At 38.6% G+C, this 22,010-nt stretch overlaps 1 protein-coding gene across 1 annotated transcript in view; it reads left to right on the top strand.

Annotated features, from left to right (window-relative positions):
* Positions 1 to 22,010, top strand: part of LOC147033166 (inactive carboxypeptidase-like protein X2) — a 101,463-nt gene that overhangs the window by 29,560 nt on the left and 49,893 nt on the right. The window lies entirely within an intron of this gene.

Genomic DNA, 22,010 nt, shown 5'->3' on the forward strand with positions numbered 1-22,010 from the left:
CTTTTATTAAATATCTTTTGGAAGGCTAACATAAGAGTATATCCTGTTTTGTTTTTCAAAGAGACAACCCATGCATATCTCCTCCTCAAATCAATAAAGGTTAAAGCATACTTGTATCCCTTATCATTATTGAGTTCAATTAAGTCAGCGGACCAGATATAATGAACTCCTTTTCAATAGACCTTCTTTCGTTTAAACTATGTAATAATTGGTTTATGTAATTCATCAGCTAATTGCCTTCAGTCTTAACATCATTAGAGCCCATAAGTTTTTGGAATTTCCAAGCCCAAGTCCCAACCTCACTTTAGCACTTTTAATCTTTTTCACTATAAACCTATCAACTTTTTCTCTTTGCGTTGGATTTCGTATCAAAGAGAAATTATACAACATTTCTTTATTGGCTTCCTGTTTTTCTTCCAATGTCGTAGTATTCCCATAATCAATATCGTGCTTGAAACACACTTCATCAACCCCATTGATAGGTTTGCTTCTTGGTTTAGGATTGTTATCCTCATCTAATCTTTTATCCAAGTTTGTGCCTGGACCACAGAAAGAATATCCTGGTATTCCAGTTGTTGTAAATTTAATTCCTGATAAAAACTTTTGTATATCTCCCCCACTTTTATGCTTAGAAATGAATTAACACTTTTTAGAGCCACACACTAAACATATCCCCTTTTGATAAACGCGATTATTGGCTGCTCTTAGAGCACCCTTATTCTGGACATTTCCATCTGTCTGTCTGTCCGCGAAACTTTGGTCAAGCCTAGGGGCTAAACCACTCAACCGATTCCAATGAAATTTGGTATGTAGGACCAATATTTCTGGGAATCATGTGCTTTCAAATATGGGACCCCGGGCCCGAACAACGGCATAGCAACGGCCCATTAAAGTGGTCAAAAAAATCGAAAAAAAAATCGAAGCTTAGAGTTCTGTGCGTAATCTATCCAGCTCCCTCCATGCCAATTTGCAGCCCTAACAAAAATATTTGTAGGAGGAGATAAGTTTTGGGCGAGTACATGTCGAACATTTCAGAAACGGTTAATTGCGAATATCTCTAAGAGAAAGAGTTTGATTTTGATGAAACTTGGGTGAAATGTGTACAATGTGTCTAGCATGTACACAAAAATGAATGGTTGCTATGCACACCTCCGTTGCTTAGCAACAGCTAAAATACTTTATCGTACATCGTACACTTATTGTGGACTGTACAAAAAAATCAATACCTCTGAAACTGGACCTCCGAGGGACCTGTTTTTTTGTGCCCAAGGAGAATGTCTTACAGCATCATATAAAAAAAAAACTTTAGCGAATAGATAAATGGAATTACCAGGGCCGCCATTTGTTAGAGCCTCTTTGGAAACATTCCTGAAATTTCACAAGGCGGGTTTCTGGGCGCAAACTAAGAGGGCTGTGATAATTATCATATTTATTGTGCTAAATTGATTGATAGCATGTACATGAATATCGGCAAGTCGCGTGGACCAGCTTTCCATCTCGAGCGAGCAGTCATGTCGCCTGCCGGCTTGTTTTTACTTTTAACATATGAGATATGTGTAGTATTAGTTTTCTTTTTACATTTGAGACAATAAGTCATTTATATATATGAGAAATATTAACAGGCTTACATGAAGAAAATACTTCTTTTGATTTTTTTGATCATCGTTTGTAATACAACCCTTAATACCAAAAGCACTTTAATAATAATGTTCAGATTTTAATCTCTCATTTATTTAGGATTAAAAGAAACTGTGAGACTTACATCTATATCTTTTCCCTTCCTTATAGCAACCACCTTATTAAAATATTCCTCATTCAATAGATCTAATTTCGAGGTTTTTTTCTTCTTCACACAAAATACTCATTTTAATCCTCATATTTAACGTTTTAAATTCTTCAACTAAATTTCTCATTTTTCCTTTCACTTCTACTTGATGTAGCACCTTATCAACCATAAAGGTTGTATTGTTACGAATTTGGAAGCTTACTGCACACAACAAGTCAGGGTCCTTACAGAACAGTTATATCGGTAAGCGAGTGTTTCTAGTAAGAGCCCCGTCCCTTGTTTAGTGGGTAATTAAGTGTACGTGCGCTACGAAGTTATTTTATAGATAGGATTTTTACACTTGTAACAACAAGAACACCAGCGGCACCATCGCCTCGCTCACCGACACCAAAGTGCATGTGTTTCTGGCTGCGGACATGGGTGGGACCCCTCGCTCCAGAGCCGACTCCGCCCACGAGGGCAAGGGCCCTTTAAAGTGACATTCTATGATTACCGTTTACTGGGGCTCATCGCCTCAGATCGGGACTCCATCCAGAAGGGTGGAAGTCGTCCCGCCTTCCGTGGGCCTGTCCAATGAGGGACGGCCAGCAAATCGCGTGACGCAACCATCCAATCATGAGGTGAGTGGCCAGGGAAGAAATCCTTCCCACCTCGGGAGAGGAATAGTGATCGGGGCGTTCTGTCTGGCTGTCTGGGTCGGCCTTGCCTGGTGTCGTCTGATCCGTGGAAGCTTTTGCGGCCTTGAGCGACTGTCGCCTCGTCATCTCCCGCCTCTTCCGCCGTCGTGCTGGCTAGCGTCCATTGTTCTGTCCCTCGCCCCTGGTGCTTGGTGCTGCATTGAGGCGGTGGGTTCAAGTTCTGTCACCGGACAAGCTCGACCAGACTGCACAAGGCGGGCAAGTGCAAGTGAAAGCTCTTGCCCTCAGCTCGCCTTCCCTCCCGAGCTGAAGGGCCAAATAAAGGCTGCGGCCATCATTTCTTTTGGGTGTGTGCGTGTGTGTCTGTGGGCCCAGTCAATAAGTATCAATTGTTTAAGTGCCTTGTACATTATTTGCATTTCTTCTTGATAGTCGGTTTAACTCTGCTCTTTGTGTGTTTCCCCTCCCCGATTATTGTAAATATATACCCCCTCTTGTTAAATGTTTCAGCTCGTTTTAGCTTGCCTGTTCGAAGAACAGAGAGCGATAGTGATACCCCCGGCGTTAGCATCAGCGTCAGCGTCAGCGTGAAAATGTTAAAGTTTTTGGTGCAAGTTATTTCCTTTCTAATGTTTTTATCTACCACACTATTTTTTTACTGATTACAATATACAAATACATATATTGCTTTAAAATTATTTGGATCAGACTTCACTGCAATGCTTTATAAAAAATATTATTAGACTAGTCTTTTAAAAATGATAAATGTATAAACAGGCGAGCATTGGGTAGCTTTGACACCAACTCTCTGGTTGTGTTTCTTTCATTGGCTTAGCACGGTGCATGTTGGGAAATTGGGAAGTGGCAAATTGTGCATTTGGTCTGTTGGCTCTGGTAACTCCGCTCGGTTACGCCGGATCCAAGCCGTTACCGCGACTCGGATCGGACAGAGTCGGCCGAGGGTGTGGTTTCCCCGGTAGTTGTACGGCATGAGTACTTAGGTAAATTGGAGTTCGAGAAGTGGACCCCACCTCACGCCGTCGAAATATTGGTGCCCATGGTGCTGTAAGGGACCCGTGCCTCTCGGAGTTCTCCGAGAAGCACGATCTAGATTCCAGGTGTTCGGTGAAGTCGACTCTACTGCTCCACCTAGCGGTCGTGCTCACCGCCGACACCCGGCACCACAACAGTATCACCATCTATTCCCCCATTTAAGACTGTTGCCTTCTCAAAATATTTATCATTTAACTTTTCTAATTTCAAAGTCTTTTCTTCTTCACCCAAAACATTTGTTTTAATCATTACATCAATCGTTGAAAATTATTGGTTTAATTTATCTAACCTTTCCCAATTTTCCTCTCCATTTAATATTTTAACATGTTCCTTTTTTCTCTATCTCATCTCCATCCATTTCAACCCCTGAATCACTTTCACCCCCAACAATATCATACATATATTCATCTGGATTTCTTGATATTCCTGCATCCAAAATATTTGTTTTTCACAAAAGGAAACCAATAAAATATCTTCTGAATTTCAAAAAGAACCTTGTGTTTTCTCAACTTAAAATATTTTCATTATTCAACATTTAGTTCAATCCAACGTTGTTGGTTGAGTAACATCAGAATAAAGTCAATCTTTTATTGAAAATACCCCATTATTATGTTGTAGAACATATTTATTAAAATACCAAATACCCTTTTCTTGAAGGTATGTTTGGAAACAGAAATGATAATTTTATTGAAGCCTTCTTACTGTCATTTACAGTATGTATCAGAAATATATGACAGATTAATATGATGGCAAGTAATTCCTCTCCATTTTCCCACAGTTAAATCGGTTTGTATTTCCTTACTTACTATATATAATCCTGTTCCCTATGTTTTCATGATATAAACTACAGCAAAACCGTTATTGAGTTTCACCTTATTAAATTATTTTATTTGTTGTTTGCCAATCATGCTCCCACAAATCTCATTATCGACACCAAGTGGATAATATTCCTCCTGATGAGACCGATTTAATTCTCTCAGGTCTTCCAGGTTTATTTTAAATGACCAATTATACCCTAAATCATTCATATCATGTCCCCAATGTTGTATTGTCATACAAACTATACGCTCTTCTTCATAAAATTTTATTTTAATTGGAACTGTGAATCTTGCATGACCCGGAGATAAAATCAACACTTCTGTATCTTTGGAATACACAACCGTTTTATTTAAGGATATATATTGTGATTAATTACTACATCTCCCCAAGTCATTCGCGTCAGTCGGGCTTGGATACTTTATTAATTTATAAGCATTTTACATATTAATATTTTCTGTTATACTATATTTCTGTCATTCAGCCTGTGCCTTTGTATAATAATTTAGCAAATCAATATCCAGTTCTTGGGATACACCGAAGGTAGAACCATCTTTTCCAAAATAAGTTATTTATATTAGATTAAAAATAACATCATAAATTTTAAAATTTTTGTTGAGTTGAAATAACACACATAGGCATAATTGACCACAACACTTGGAATTTAATTCTTGGACTTTAAATGTTTGGTAAACACCATTCTGGAAGAATTTCATGACTTCAACAGGTGGTGGAAGACCATAACTATCAAAATAATATTTAACCTGATTATTATATATACACACCCAATGAGAACTGCTTCCATTGTTATCTTCTAAATTCATAATAATATTCTTTGTATATTTAGACAAGTTTGTTAACTCATCTCTCATATAAATAAGCACATTATCAATTTCTTATTTCTTACAATATTTGACAAGTTCTATATTTGATGTTGTATTCTTTCCAAATTCTTTAAACCACTCATTAATTAATGAGAAAGATATATTCCATTATCCCTTTTAGTTAATTTTACACTTGCTTGTGCGATAGAAGAAAGCATATCTCCAACTAACAATCTCGCTTTATCAGGTAGGCTTTCAAGTTTTTCAGCAAAATGTACAATTACACCACTTCCACTAATTTGTTTCTCCAACTCTTTGTTGTGTCCTTCCCAACTCTTTTTGAGCCTGGAGTTGAGCCTTCCTTTCGTTGTCAGTTTTCACCCCTGCTGAACTACTGCCCATCAATGCTCCAGCCGCACTTGATCGAGCAAATAAAGGAATTAGAAATGGGAGAAATCCTCCACTTGTCTCTCTTAGTGAATATTTCTTCAACGTTGGTTTTGAAATTTTAATTTTAAGTGAGCCAATTTTGTTCAAGATTTTCACCTGTTCTCTTGTGAGCAAAACATCAATTCTTACTGCTCCTTTTCTCTGAATTGTATGAACGTTAATCATACAAGGCTTTTGATTTTGAATGCAAGATGATAGTTTATTAAGATTGATTTGGTTAACATAGAACCCAGTTGACACTTTACTACTCATTTATTTATCAAAAAATTATGAGACGAATCACAACACCATTATCTGTATTAATCTGTAATTGTTTCTTCCAAAAGCAAACGACATGTATTGACTTCTTCACTCTCTCCTCTTTCAATGTATAGGGAAGTATCCACTCTCTTCGGCTTTATAGTTTCCTTTTGAGCACTCAGGTCAATCACAGAGATTGTATACAGGCTTTTAAAGGCTGCCATATCCGAAATGGGTTCTTTATTACCATTGCTTTCACACAACTTTTGGTAACACTTGTATGCTTCAGCATAATCATTTTTCCTCATCAATTTCCAATATATCTCGTGGATAAAATGTTCCATCCAGAGAAAGGTGAAGTTGTTTCACCTTAGCATTATCACTCAGCGCATTATTCTTATCAGGAGCAGTATCTGTAACTGATTTCTTTAAAATGAGCCACAGGTATCGTGGCATTCCTTGCAGAACAACCAAATTTCACGTGTAAGTGGTTTGGTTCAGTTTAACGTGTTGACATCTTCTTATAAGGTATGATACATTGAGTGGTTTCTTCGAGTTAAGTCTTCTATTCAACATCTCTTCTGTTTTAAGATTAGGAGTATATTCACTAATATCCCAACTAATTTCATCAATAACAAATTTATTCTGAGCACCAAAAGCATTAGCAGCACCAAAAAGCAATCTATTTTCATTATCATTCCTTTGCATTTAAATCTAATTTTAAGTCCACACAGAACTTTATCATAATCACAAAATTCAAATATACCTTTCAGAGGAACTGCCACGGTAAAACTATTACCTGCTTTTATATCATAATTATACATTCCTTTTCTTTGACTATAACTGGGGTCTTTGTTTGTTCCCGTTGTCATATCAGGAATAAATCCTTCGAAAGCGCACTTACCCATTCTATCACGAAATGAATGTAGTGTAAATTTCATCATTTCAGATGTAGCAGAGACCGAATCAACCGTTTCAACTTCTTGTGTTCCAATATACTGTTGTAGTTTCCCGCGCGTTGGTGTGCGGGCGACCGCTTCTAGCCAATGGCGGCCGCTCTCGCCCACCGAACGGACAAACCTAGTCACAGCTTTCGGATCAACGCTGAAATCCAGCTACGGGTGGATCTTTAATCACACCACAGCATTGTCAATACTCTACCCGCGCTACAGGGTCCGATCGCCAAATGGTCGATTTACCTAATTAATCGCGCTGCAGACTACCGAGAGACTGCACCTCAACGGGGCCTGCTTGAAAACGAGCCGCTTAAGCAGCTCGCTCCGTTTTGTGATAACCGAGCGGGGTATTATCGCGAAGCCCCGTTGGACCCGATTCTTTTATCAGCTATTAAAAAGCCAGCTATATTCCGAACTCAATTATGGCAGTTCATTGAGGGAAAGGACGCAACGAACGGGTATACATTTAAACCATGACATTTATTTCACACCCGTTAGCAGTCATGCAGTCATGTATACAACCAATGCACATATACAATCAAATCATGCAGTCATGTATACAACCAATGCATGTATGCATTCATGCAGTCATGTATGCAACCAATGCATGTATGGGACAGAACACGAACAAGACCAAGAACTACAACCGTCTATTTGTTATGTACACACATGCACTTAACAGTTTTACTTAACAGACTTGGCGCCACATCATTCATGCAAAGAAAAGGCAAGGGGGCAGAACTGGACCTCGTGGGTCTTTGTAAGTCACGGAGCTGTGGAGACCGCAAAAGCCCCGAGAGAAAAGCTGGTTATCTGTCGCCTTCGTGGCGACTCGCTGGGCGCTCCTCCACGTCCCGTCCACACGGCAGCTGGCATGACCGTGGCTTGGCCCAGGCCTCGTCGTGCGGCCTGGTCGATCGGGCCTAGTCGACAACGCCTCAGAGGAATGAACGGGCCTTTGCTCTTTCAGAGTTGATGCTCTCTTAAGAGCCCGCCCGTTCCTCAGCGTCGTTTGGACTGTCCCGGGGCACGATCACCTCGGACAGTTATGCCACTGTTTGGCGACTCCTCTCCGGCCTCTCTCCAGCGACATGGCATGCACGGCAGGCCGTGCTCCTAGCTCCAGTCTCCTCCGCTCTCTCCAGCTCCTCACCGACTGCATACTCCAGACTCCAGACTGACCTAGTTCCCAACGCGACTCCACACAACTGCACGCTTGGCGTCTCTGCGCGCCCTTATATTGGATCCGTGGGGTGAGGTTTTGATCTCCGATCTCTCACCTCTGACCCCCCACTGGCTCCGACCCTTTTGATCTTTTGATCCGAATTGTCGCGAAGCTCAGAGAGAGCGGACTTGGGTGAAATCATCGACCCTCGCCCCAACGAAGGAGTCCCCACGTCTGGTGGCAGAGATGTTGTTCGTTCAGGTTGCTGTCGCCGGTAACAAGATGGCAGCGTTCGTGAAGCTGAAGGTGATGCGATGTTTGTTGTGGCGTAGGTGGTGAGGGGATGTCGTGGTGGTCGTTGTGGAGATGGTTGATGAGAGCGATGTTTTCGTTGTGGAGAGGTTTGATGAGAGGCAGTTGGTCTAAAATAAAGATAGAAAAAGAAAAACACTACCTCAAAGATCACAGCCTGGTTACGCGAATATATCCCTCTCGTCCTCGGTGGGGAAATCTATCTGAAAACAGACTTATCGACATAACTGATCTCTGGGATACCTTTATGGTGCCCTGTGAATTTCCACAACCGTAACAATACAAACGAACGCCATCAAACATTTTCCAGAAGAAATCATTTACGAGTGTAGCGTTTGTGTTATTCACAGCCTTAGTGAATGTAAATTTACACAACAAGAAACTTTCGGCTCGATTCAAACAAGTTTGTTTATTATTTATTTCAAAACTTTTTGCTCCATTTGTATTCCAGTCTGTTCCAGTTATCGCATTTACCTTGAAGTAGTCTTCTTTTTTAGTAGCGTTTGAGATGACTATGGTATCATCCAAATCATAGATACTTTATGCCTGGTGTTGGCTTAATGGTTAGGGTTGTGGGCTTAGGATCTCAGGATCCTGAGTTCAAATCCCCTTATCTGTTGAATTAAGAGCAGGTGGGGTTGACTCTGTCTGTCATTCTTCTGAGGTCAGCAAAATGAGTGCCAGCTTGCTGGTACCCTGTATCAGAGTGGCTACCCGTCCAGGATTGTGCCCAATCGCCAAGGAGACTGCTAAGGCAGCACCAACGCTCTGCACAGAGTATGGTCCCGATGGATGGATGGATAGATACTTTCAATTGCTTCCATACTTGTATTTATTTAGGAAAAAAGATGTTAAAACTTTTGAAACCCTGACCCAAGTATTTGAATTATTTTCTATCATTCTTGGGGAGACAACTGAGTTTTGCCTTTCTTAATTCCTTTTAGGCATCTTTCATACTCTTTATAGCACCCGCCACATTTCCCACAGCAGAAGCAGTTGAGCCAATTTGGTTTTTATGTTAAAGAATAGTTGAACCTCTTCCCATTGGAGTATCAATTATCCCATCTCCTTTATTTCTAAAATGATGTTCTACATCCCGTTGTCTCTTAGCTTTATAGTAACTTCTATCAAGATAAATACCTTCCCCCTTATAGTCTGGGAAAGAAACATCCCCAAAACTTGTAATTTTTTTATATTTTCCCAACTCGTGTTTCCTCACAAGAACCATTGCATTTATTTATTGGAAAACTTCACGTTGGTGAATTATGATGGATATAATTTCTCCATTAAAAGAAATCATGCGATTATCTTGGTCAGTTATCCTAAAATTTACTCTGTATATGGTTTTACCAGACACGTGTAGATAAACCAGATTTCTTGGTTCCATATTGAATTTATAACCAATTGGGGTTGAGTATGCACTGAATTAAAATATTGTATTTGTTCTTATTCCATCATTATAAGCACCATCAATCAAATCACAGTGAATTAACACCAAATTTATGCATGAGGATATTTGAATGACATTATCACTATAAAACATACCATTAGTTTCAATCTTTTTTGAGGAGAAACCCAATAACTCTCGAAATGAATTATCAATTGTGATATCAACCTTGTAGTTATTTTAAAGTTTAATCGTTGATTGTGAAGTACGTTTTTGAATATCTATAACAATATTTTTTGGTTCATTACCCTGTTTTTTCATAAGGTGAGCAATTTAGGAAGATATTTGCGAAATCTCGTATGATCCAGGTGAAGCTGTTATAGTTTTGTAACCGCTTCCCAGATTATAACTAAACTTGTCATTTTCCTCTGTGATATTAAACAAGGTATTATAAGTTTCCATAAACAATAAAGACACCTCATATTCTTTTCTTGCATCAAGTTGTCGTGGGTATGGGAACGAAGATGTGTGATCACTCGTTGTGAAATTAAAACTAAGGATTGTGCTTCTCATTTATAAGTTTACAAAAGTCTGTATATGATTATTCTGAAAGTCTGAAACGCCATACTTGTAAAATAGTCTTCCAACATTCCGTGACGGTAATTCTTCCATTATCTTATCCATAAATATATATTCTTCTTTATCTTTCAACAATAAAAGATAATTCTCATTAGCATCGACAATTGATGATTTTTTTCATTTTCATCATGAGAGAGAATTGAACTCCTTTGACATGGGATAAAATATCTTTGTATTGATATTTATGAATTATTTTCATGTTCATTAACTGGTCTAAAATGGCTGATGCTTCATTAAAACAATTATTTCCAGCCTTCTTACTACCTAACAACAATAAGTCTATTAACTAATTGTGACGGGTCATTTGGAAGAAAACTAACACCTGAACCAAGCGTACTTAAAGCCTCAATAATGTGTTTCTCCTTTCTTCTCCCAGCAACACTAACCCCAAAATCAAGTGACTTTAGTAAATCAATATATGCTCTATCATCCTCATTTTTCATATTCAATGGCACATTGAAACTAGAATGGGCACTCGGTAGAGCGCATACCTTCGCCGCCGCTACTTTTTTCCGGGCACATTTGAAAAACGTAATTTAAAAACGTCCATGACGTCACAACTATCAGTCCGATGGACGTCAAATTTGGTGTTCGACGTCATTGAGGGCAGTCCAACAAAATGGAATGATAAACACTGAAAAAAATCGAAAGTTTAAAAATGACGTCATCTTGTGACGTCATTTTGATGCACTTCCAATGACGTCACTACCAATCGCGGACTAACATCTTGAAAGCTCTTATTTCACGGAACATTTTAACGTTGGTTTCATGTCAATAGCTCTATTAGATCTGAAATTATGCCTACAAGTATATTTTGACCTTGTGTGTGACCTTGACCATAGAGTTAATTTGCAAAACCTGTTCATAAATAAGCAGATATTTTGGTACTGATCATAATGCCTGGATTTGGGACAATTTCCTTAATAAATTACATAGATATTTGAATATAAAATATCAGGACATTTTAGCCACAATTGAAAAACGTTATGTTCAAACGTCAATGACGTCATAACGGTCAGTCCGAACGACATCAAATTTGGTGTGTGACGTCGTTAACGTAAGTCCTACAAAACGGTATGATCAAAACTGATGAGGTCGAAAATTGAAAATTTAAGTCATCTTGTGACATCATTTTGACGCACTTCTGATGACGTCGCGTCAAATCTGACACCACGTACCCGAAAGGCATTTCATCATGGAACAATATGGCGTTGGTTGCATGTCGATAGCTGTCTTATGAAGAGATTATGAAGAGATCTTATGAAGAGTCGATAGCTGTCATTTACAGAGATTATGTTCAAAAGTTTGTTTTGACCTTTTCATGACCTTGACCTTGACCTTTGACCCGATTGCTCCCAAAATCTAATCAAATCGTCCTTGGATAATCACGAATCATCCCACCAATTTTCATGCAATTCGGTTTAATATTTTCTGAGTTATGCGAATAACAAACAAACGCACATATTCACAAATAAATAAATACACAGCGACCAAAACATAACCTTTCGCAGAATGTGAAAGTAATAATCTGAGACACGATTCTTGGTTAAACTGGAATATCCATCTTTTGTAAGAAGAAACATTAATCTGGGGGTTAATTTAACAGGTTGTCAGACAGAACTCAAGAACCTCTTCGTCATTATATATCAATACCTATTCGTTAACAAGATGGAATATTGCTGGTTGTTCTGTTGGAATGAGACCTGTTATGGTTTTTGAATCTGTTGAATATTTATTGTTTTGGAGAGCATTTTCAACATAATCAGGTGGTTGATTTATCGCTTTCAGTTGTTGAAATAATCCTTCATCATCCATCTATAATTACAGCTGTCTGTCTGTCTGTCTGTCTGTCTGTATGCGACTGCCGTTTCTCTACGACAGCTGGTCCGTTCTGATTGAAACTTGCCAGGAATATTGCTGGGGACCCTCGGATGTGCATTTTCGAGGTTTGATATCAATCGGACGAGCGGTTCCCAAGTTACGGCCATTTATCTGTCGACCAATGACGAGACACGGTGCTATGACATCATGAATGACGTCACAATTAATGTTTATTTATTTAGTTATTTATTAATTTTTTTGCACGATTGACGGTCCGATCTGATTGAAACTTGCCAGGAATATTGCTGGGGACCCACGGATGTGCCTTTTCAAGGTTTTATATTAATCGGATAAGCGGTTCCCAAGTTACGGACATTTATCTGTCAACCAATGACATGACACGGTGCTATGACGTCACGAATGACGTCACAATTAATGTTTATTTATTATTATTATTATTATTTTTTTTTTTGCGCGATTGACGTCAATTCTTCTTCTTCTCCGTTTGGTATGACGTCACAATCGACGCTGGGGACCTGAGTATGTGCCTTTTCAAGGTTTGATATCGTTCTTCATCCGTTTCAGCTGTTTCCCAAGGTTTGAAAGCTGTTTTTTCCAAAGGTTTAAATTAATTGTTCAAATTATTAATTAATCCCAAGGTTTGAATTTTCCCAAGGGAAACAGCTTTTTCCCAAGGGTTTGAAAGCTGTTTTTTCTCAAGGTTTGAATTAATTGTTGTGCTTGGTAGACATTTGTGAATACATTTACAGAGAGAGAGGGCGAGAGAGAGGGCATGAGAGGGGGTGAGAGAGAGGGGGCGAGAGAGAGAGGGTGTCAATTCAAGAGAGGGGGGCGAGAGAGAGAGGGCGTCACAATTCTTCATGTTCTTCGTTTGATATGACGTCACAATTGACACTGGGGACCTGAGTATGTTTCCCAGGTGTTTCCCAAGTTATGGCCATTTATGATACGGTTGGTCCGATGTAATTGAAAAAATGCTCCAATTCAGTCATCGTTTATGAGAGCGAAGAAACGAAACTGCACATACTGGCATGCACCTATGGGCACGCACCTACGCGCCCGCACTAGTAATATTCTAATTCTTCTATATCTTCCAGTTCTTCATCCGTCATTTGCCGAAAATCTTTTATCATTTGAAGTTTTTTTAGGGATGTATTCTATCATTGGAATTGTAGACATTTGTTGGGGATTTTTTCTTGTGTTTTTTTTTTTTAATTTCTCTTGTTTTCTTTCAAACGCTTCTTCACCCGTTACTTTCTGTATGCGGTTCTTCTTTATGTCTTCCTGTTGTTTAACAACTTTTGAAACCAACTCTTGATGTTCCTTACATCTTCTTGCTCGTTCTTTCACATCCATTTATTTACTGGAAAATATCATTTAATGAATTGTAAAGGTCAAGAGGGAAATTTTCCTTTTCTTCATCATTAAAGTAGATGTGTTCAAAAAGATTCTTTTCTTTAAATATTTCATCAAATTCTTTATTAGAATTAATAAGAGTTGTAATTTATTTTTCACTAATACTTGTATCTCTGCTTTCCACACGTTTGCGTTGATTTTCTTCATCAGCATCAAAACCAAATGATAAAATGTTAACTCCATCACTACTCAGATGTTTCATAATTTGTCTCATTCCTTCTGGATTAGTTTCTAATATTCCAAGACTACTAGATTTTAGTTTATTTAACTCACTCTTACAATGTGAATCTTTTGTTGTACCAAGAGAGACCTCAAATATTGGTCCTTAATTCCTCAATCGTATATCTTTCTCAATTGAAATGTAGTAACAATCTTTACCTTCTACTTCTCCTGGTCGCGTTACTCTGGTGGTTGTAAATACAATACGTATCACGGTGTTTTTTTTTTTTTACAAAAACATGAAATCTTTTCATTTTCACTATTCAAGAACCTCGATTTATGAAAGTTTTTTTTTTTTTTCCAGAAGCAGATTTACGCACAAGATTGATAATAACAAATATCATTTATGTATGTTATTGTTTATAAAATAAAAATTATATCCCTCAGTATCTCATCTTGTTTCACAACAATGTGTTAATATTTTCCAGCCGTGTGTTTCATATACTCCACAAATTCTTTTTTACTACATAACATAGAACAATTGTCTCTCCAAAAATTGTTTATATCTATTGAATTTAACTTGAATAAAATAAAAGTATTCACATTATTTCGTTTTGAGCGATGAGAGAGTTGAAAGTATGATTGACTAAGATAAATACAATTACAAGAATAATGTGTCCCTCTTGTGTAATAACTATCCATAACCGTTTGGTTTCTCACATTAACACAATTATCAAAGATAACGAGATTCTTTTTTGATTTATCCAAATCTTGGGTGAAGGCATGTCATCCGTATTATCACTAAGAATACAAGTTATAGGTTTTGATTTCTTTTTATATTTCTGTGTTTTACAAAATAGTTGAATAATATCTTCAATGTTATTATGGAGTTCGTTTTGAAGTTTAAATAAAGCAATTATGTCTTCTTTTTGAAGACCCAAATTAAAACCTTGTAAGAGTCGTTGATACTCGCGTTGAAAATTTGACAATGTGAAAATTATTAAATTATCAAAATCTAAAAAGTTGGGAGTAAGAAACATCTTCAAAAGCAGGCAGGTTTTTCCACATCTGCTTGAACCAACTATGAGATATCTTCATGAATTTGAAAGATTTTTACGGTCGTTAAATTTAGTGTTATTTTCCCAAATGGGTTTTCCCAAATATTTTCCCAAATGGATTATCCCAAAAAACCATTCATTTATATACCATATTTAGAAAATAAATTATTTAATTTTTATTTGCTTTTTTTGAAACTCTACGTTTTATCCTGAGTTCAGGTTTAATTTCAAGATAATCCATTATTTTATTTATACAATATCTTGTATTGATATTTTCCTGAAAATGGCAATCGGTAATGATATACATCATCAATCCATGAAACATTACCATCATTTGTTCAGTCTCTTCTCTTGTAAGAAAAGGTGTATTATCACCATCATACTTAACATTCATTTCTCTGTTAATCTTGTAAAGTAATTCATTTTTGGTTTAATTTTGAAACAGGTATCATAACTGTCTTCTGTTCCAACAGAGATACCATCATCACTCTCATAATCTTCAAAATCTTCACTTGAATAATGACTCGTATTTAATTAGTAGAAAGAACATCACCATCTATATCTATATACTTTTTTTGTTTACAGATTCAACTACTACAATTTTTATATTAAAGGTAATTTTAAAATGGTCCCTTACTACGACTGAACGAAATGTCATTTCACTTGATATATTAACATCTTTTATTTGATCAAGATTTATATCTTTAGAGTTGTTAAAAAAAAATACAAATTTCTCCTTGCATACTGCTGATGGTCTTATCTTTTCTTTCTAAAGCTTCATCCATAAGCTTTTTATTTTTTGATACTTTTTCTTGTTTCATTGCTTTTTCTAGTTTTGAATATATTACCAGAAGGAGAGGAGAAACTTTTGTTAGAGCTACTTTAAATGATGTTCTTCCAGATATACTAAAAGCCCTTCCACTGAAGGAAATTGAAGAACTCACCATAATTGTTATTCACCATAATTGATTTTATCCAATAGTTGTTATATTTATCTTTATTCAATTTTACATCCTCGACATATTTCTCAGTATCTTTTACAAATGAAGAGATTGATTGAACTTGTCTTTTGTGTCTTGATACATTGTATTTATTAAGTGAAAAAAGTTGTTGGGTAAAATGGTTTTAAGCACAGAATCACCATAAATGAAACAGCATTTTCATCAAGAAAATTTCAGTTTAAGCAGTTTTGCCATATAAATATGGTGAATACAATGTACTGCGACATTTGTAATCATGAATATAAATGTTATAAAAAACACCTTCAAACCAACTTTTATGATATGATATGCTCAGGCATATCATATTTGATGTTATGCTAAGGCAAATAATAAATATCTTCCAGACTTCTCACCTGTAATCCCACATCTTACTCGATGTACCTTGATGCTAATAACTTGTATGGCTGGGCAATGTCTGAATCTCAACCCTATGGTAATTTTCAATAGGTGTAAGAATACGAGTTCAAATCTATCATAGATGATATAATCTCCACAAGTCAAGAAGATTTAGGTAAATGGGATTATGGGTATTATTTTTAAGTAGATTTAAACTATCCTAGAAAACTTCATAACAAACATTAAGACCTTCTTTATGGAGCTGAAAAAGAGATCCCCAATCAAGAGCTATTCAGTAGTTATCAACAACATTTCTTTAGTTCTTCAAATGAATTTAAATATATTCCTACAACTAAATTACAAACAACATTGTTTGATAAAGAGAAGTATGTTTTACATCAAAGAAATCTCAAGCAATTTATAGAAGCAGGACGACAAGTTAAAAAGGTACATCGGGCATGAAAGTTCAGTCAAAGTCATTGGTTAGGTCAATATATTGATTATAATACAAGGATGAGAACAAAGACTAATCATGATTTTGAGGACTTTTACAAGTTGATGAATAATTCTGTATTTGGTAAAACAATGGAAAATATAAGAAGAGACAAAATGTGAGACTTTCTACAGCTTGGGAGCAGACTGAGAAGTTGATACATAAACCAAGCTTTAAAAGAGTAGAAATATTTCCAGATAATTTTTGTGCTGTTCATTTGAATGAAGAGAGTATAAAGATGGATAAACCAATTTACGTGGGAACATCTGTTTTACATCTTTCAAAGCATTTAATGTATGATTGCTTTTATAAAAATCTAAAGAAAAGATTTGGTGAGAATATTGTATTGCTATATATGGACACAGATAGCTTCACACGAGAGATAACTACAGATGATGTTTATAAGGACATGAAAGAAGATGAAGTTATTTATGATCCTAATAACCCACTCTTTTTAAATGAGAATAAAAAGGTTGTTGGAAAATTTAAAGATGAATTAGGTGAAAAGATACTAAGTGAATTTGTAGGTGTTAGATCAAAGGCATATGCTTATAAATACTTAACGAGAGGGTCAAATGAATTCAAATGTGAAAAGAAACATAAAGGTCTAAAGAAGAGTGTACTAAAAGAGAACATGAACTTTCAACATTACCTTGAATGTATCTGGAAGAGAAAGGATGTTTATAGAGAGATTAATCTTATTAGAAATTATAAACATGAAATATTCTCAGAGACCGTTAGTAAGAAAGCTCTAACAGCATTTGATTATAAACGATGTATAATGAGTGATGGAATAAGTACATTACCTCATGGGTTTAAAGTATAAGTATTAATAAAAAATGGGGTTTCAACGGGCTCCCGGCACCTTTTTCAACACTGGTATACTTGGCAGTATGCCTGGTGTTGGATTAATGGTAAGGTGGTGGGCTTGGAATCCGAAGATCCCGAGTTCAAATCCCACTTGACTGTTGAATTAATACCAGGTGGGGTTGACTCTGCCTGTCATCCTTCCGAGGTCAACAAAATGAGTACCAGCATGCTGGTATACTTTGTTGGAGTGGTGACCTGTCCAGGATTGTGCCCAATAGCCAAGGAGACTGCTTAGGCAGCAGCAATGCTCTGCACAGAGTATGGCCCCAATGGATGGGTGGATGTTATATATTTATATACAGAGGGGGGTAAATAAGAAAAGGAAGGGGGGATACGGGCTACCCCTGCGTAATTTTAAATTGATGAATAAATTAAGTTTTAAAATAAGTTTTTTCCTGAAAATAAAAAATACTCTGATTATGACGACTCAATTTGATGGGAGAAATGATCATATGAAAGGGGGCTAAGCCCAGCCCGAGGCTGGGGGAGTAGTGTGAAAAGGGAGCGCCATGAAGAAGTAATATTGAGGAGAAAATATCTTTGTAATTACCAGTAATATCTTTGAAAAGGAGAAATATGAGTGAGCGTAAGCAGGCGAATATTGCTACTTTGAGAAATGGTAGACATTACTGCGGCAAAGCCTCCTTTTTGACACCACTCATACTATTATTACTAGTGACATACCTTTATGACCAGTGACACACTATTACCAGTGACGTACTTTTATTACCAGTGACATACTTTTATTTCGAGTGGCGTACTTGTATCACCAGTGACATACTTTTATTCGCAGTGACGTACCTTTATTACAAGTGGCGTAGTATTTTTCCAGTGGAATATTTTTATTTCCAGCAACATACTATTATTACCAGTGACAAACTTTTATTACCTGTGACATACCATTATTACCAGTGACATAATATTATTACCAGTGAGAGACTATTATAACCAGTGACATACTTTCATTGCAAGTGGCATACTGTTATAACCAATGACACTATTATTACCAGTGACATACTTTTATTATCAGTGACAGAGTATTATCCCCAGTTTCAAACTATTTTTTACCAGTGGCGTACTTTTGTGACCAGTGACCGACTATTATTACCAGTGACATATTTATATTTCCAGTGGCGTACTTTTTCTATCCAGTACCATATGATTGTTACCAGTGGCGTACTTATATTCCCAGTGGCATACGATTATTACCAGTGACATATTTTGTTACCAGTGACGTACTATTATTCCCAGTGACATACCTGTCAAAGGGCGGAGGAGCTCCTTGTGAGCCAACGACCATCCATATCTCGTGCCCAACTGTGTCTACGGACGTCCTCCTGCAGTTGGGTTACTTCTTATTAGGAGGTTGGTGGCAGGATTTGCACTCCGGCCACCGTAAAACCCTTCATTCCGCAAAACACAAAAACGCAAAGAAATCTGAAAACCCACTCCGTGGGAGTACATCCTGTGCAGCTTCCCTTCGCAGGGCAGCTCAACGGATGACTGGATTGGGGCAAAGCCTTTGCGACTCCCAATCTTTGATGATAGGAGGGAAATCACAAGGGTAACATTCCCTGGTCAGATTGCGGGAGAGTGTGTCAGAGTGGTGCTGAGGTGTCGTCCACCAGACGGCGGTCTCCTTGGGTTAACCTGAGGCGGTCCCTTCGGGTGGGTGCCTGGAATGTCCTATCCTGAAGAGAGGATGATCACGTCACTCTGTTATCATCTGAGCTCAAGCGTTTGGACATCAGTATTGCAGCTCTCTCTGAGGTTCGGAGACTGGATTGCAGTGAGATCATGGTGGGTGGTTACACCTACTATTGGTCTGGTCGTTCTGATGGTTACCATACCCAAGGACTTGCTGTGGCTGTGTCCAATAAGCTGACTCCAATGATAATTAAGGTAACACCGGTCAACGAGCGTATTATGAGACTAAGGATTCGTCACTCCTTAGGTGTCATTTCCCTGGTCTCTGTTTATGCTCCGAATGAGGCGAATGATCTCACCCTGAAGGATGCATTCTATGCCACGCTCGAGTCTGTGGTCGATCAGTGCCCCAGACAAGATACACTTCTAGTCTTGGGGGATTTCAATCCATCGACTGGAACTGAAAGGGATGGTTATGCCTCGCCGAACCGGATTCACTCTACCGGCAGCGGTAAAATTGCACCTACCGACTACCACTCTGCCACCCACCTTTCCGGCTCTGATGCAGTCGAGCGGGCCTGCCCAGGTCGTCCCGGCTACAATTGTCCGATTACCGGGGATAGAACCCCGCCAAAACTCAGATCCCATCCATGCTGGACCAATGCAAGAAGGGACGGTAACGGACTGGGAACATTTCTATGATTATTTATTTACAGTAAATGAACACACAAAGCAAGACTATACGTGAATATGCAAGCAAGGAATATTTACAATGATCCAAAAGCACTTATTCAGTTCAACTTACAAGACGGGCCCACACGCAGACACACACACAAATGAAAATAAACCCAGAGTTCTTTATTGGACCCTCGCAGCCGAGGAGAGAGACGAGCTGGGGGTCAGAGTCCAGCTGGGTACCTGATCGTCAGAGGAAGGGGGTGCTCCACGATGCGGCACCTGACAAAGGTCGTTGGTTTGGTCCCCAGTCGCACGTGTGGGACTCGTTCGTGGCGAAGCTCGGGTGGTGAATAGCGGGTCCACGGAGGGTGGTCAAGGTCGCTCTTTCCTTTCCTTGTAGAGGGCCAGCAGAGGCACGTTTGCCGCCTTCACGACCTTCTGCTCAACCCTCCGCTTCAAAAGAACTGCACGCTCAACAACAACCCCATCGAAAACCTCCGAACAACCTTCGTAACAACCCCTTCGTAACAACTCCTTTGTAACAACCCCAAAAACCACTCCCTCAGAGAGTGCTCCGGAATTTATGGACCTCCCTCAATGGGGCGGGGCTCGCTCGAACAGACCCCCCTCCCCACCCTGATTGGGCAGGCTCCCATGGACTCACCCTTCCTGGGCGGAGTTTCGGCCCCTGCAGGGAAACCCCACCCACTCTTCCACGTGGGTTCGTACTTGTCGAGCAACAGTATCAATGTTGCAAAGGTCGTCGTGAAAGAGTGACAACGTTTGTGGGAGCTGAGAAACCGGAACCGTGAGATCTTGCCTTGGCACGTCAGGGTGCGAGAAGGCAGCTGGTTGGTGGTGGATCGTGATGGGCCAAAGGGTCATGCGGATGGGATGGTTGTTCGATGGCTTGTTAGATGTAACAACCTAACTAAAAGAAATAGCAACGCATGCCTTTGATTCTCCCACTAGACAAAAGGAAGGGGATCTGACTACACACATACTTAACGACATAACTTACTTTTGGGACATCAGTATGTTGAATGCAAATGGTTTCCAGATCCGTAACACTATTATTCCCAGTGGCATACTCTTATTTCTAATGACAAACTATTATTACAAGTGACAGACTGTTATTACCAGTGACAAGCTATTATTCCCAGTGACATACTACTATTACCAGTGGCAAACTTTTAAACTTGTTCATTTATCAGTGTGCATATAATAATTACCTTCGGCTGTGTTGTCACTGGGCTGTTTGCTTGGCTGTTTGTTTGTGTACAGGATATCTCAAAAAGTTGTGCACGGATTCGGATGAAACTTGATGGACAGGTTGGTTGTGTGACAAGAACAAGCTTATTCGATTTTTGTTTGAGGTCCGGATCCGGCCGATCAGAGGGATCCAAAATATAAACTGTTCAGCCTGGTGGCGGGATGCACTCCACCAAGTGCCTTTCTAGTTCTTTTTAAATAAAGTCGCCCCAAACCCACCAGCCCACAATTTTTTTCTGAAATCAACATGCCAAAGAATGTAGAAACAAATCCCCTAACCTTTTCGTACAACCTCCTTGTTGCTCAACTTCCAAAATCCAGACTGACTGCAGGATACCTCCACTCTTTCATTTAATTCCTCGCTTCTCCCATCTCTTCCAAAGACTTCTGTCTTTCTCTTCAAGCAAGCAGTGCATCACCATATCTTGTCACCCCCGTCCTGACCGTGTGTGTGTGTGTGTGTGTGTGTGTGTGTGTGTGTGTGTGTGTGTGTGTGTGTGTGTGTGTGTGTGTGTGTGTGTGTGTGTGTGTTCATTACTTTTACTTTCATTATTGTACCCAACTGTTGCCCAACTGTCCCACTGCCAGTTCATACCCACGGTCACCTCACTCTTCCATGAGCATGAATCCTGTAAAGTAAAGGGAAAATAGAAGGACTTGGAAGGCATTCAATGAAACAGTTAAATCCTGAAAGTTTCTGGTTACAAAAGGAGACGAGATGCTCTATTGATGTATTTTCTGGCCTTCTGTTCAGTTGGACTCAAATATGTTTTGTCTGTGTCAGCCTGTTAGAACTTTTTATCTTATCTACTGTTCCCTTAATCTCTCCTTTTTTTTCTGCTCTCTCTTTAATCCCTCTGCTTTCTCTCTGTTTTTCTTTCAGAGAATTTGTCCTTTCATGTTGACACCACAGAGCAGCACTGGTGGATTTGACATTCACGGAGTAAGAAAAACAAGACTGTCAAAACAAGT

This window comes from Eptatretus burgeri, chromosome 2 (genome assembly GCF_056783735.1).
Source record: "Eptatretus burgeri isolate ZD-2024b chromosome 2, Ebu_testis_v1, whole genome shotgun sequence".
Taxonomy (NCBI): Eukaryota; Metazoa; Chordata; class Myxini; order Myxiniformes; family Myxinidae; genus Eptatretus; species Eptatretus burgeri.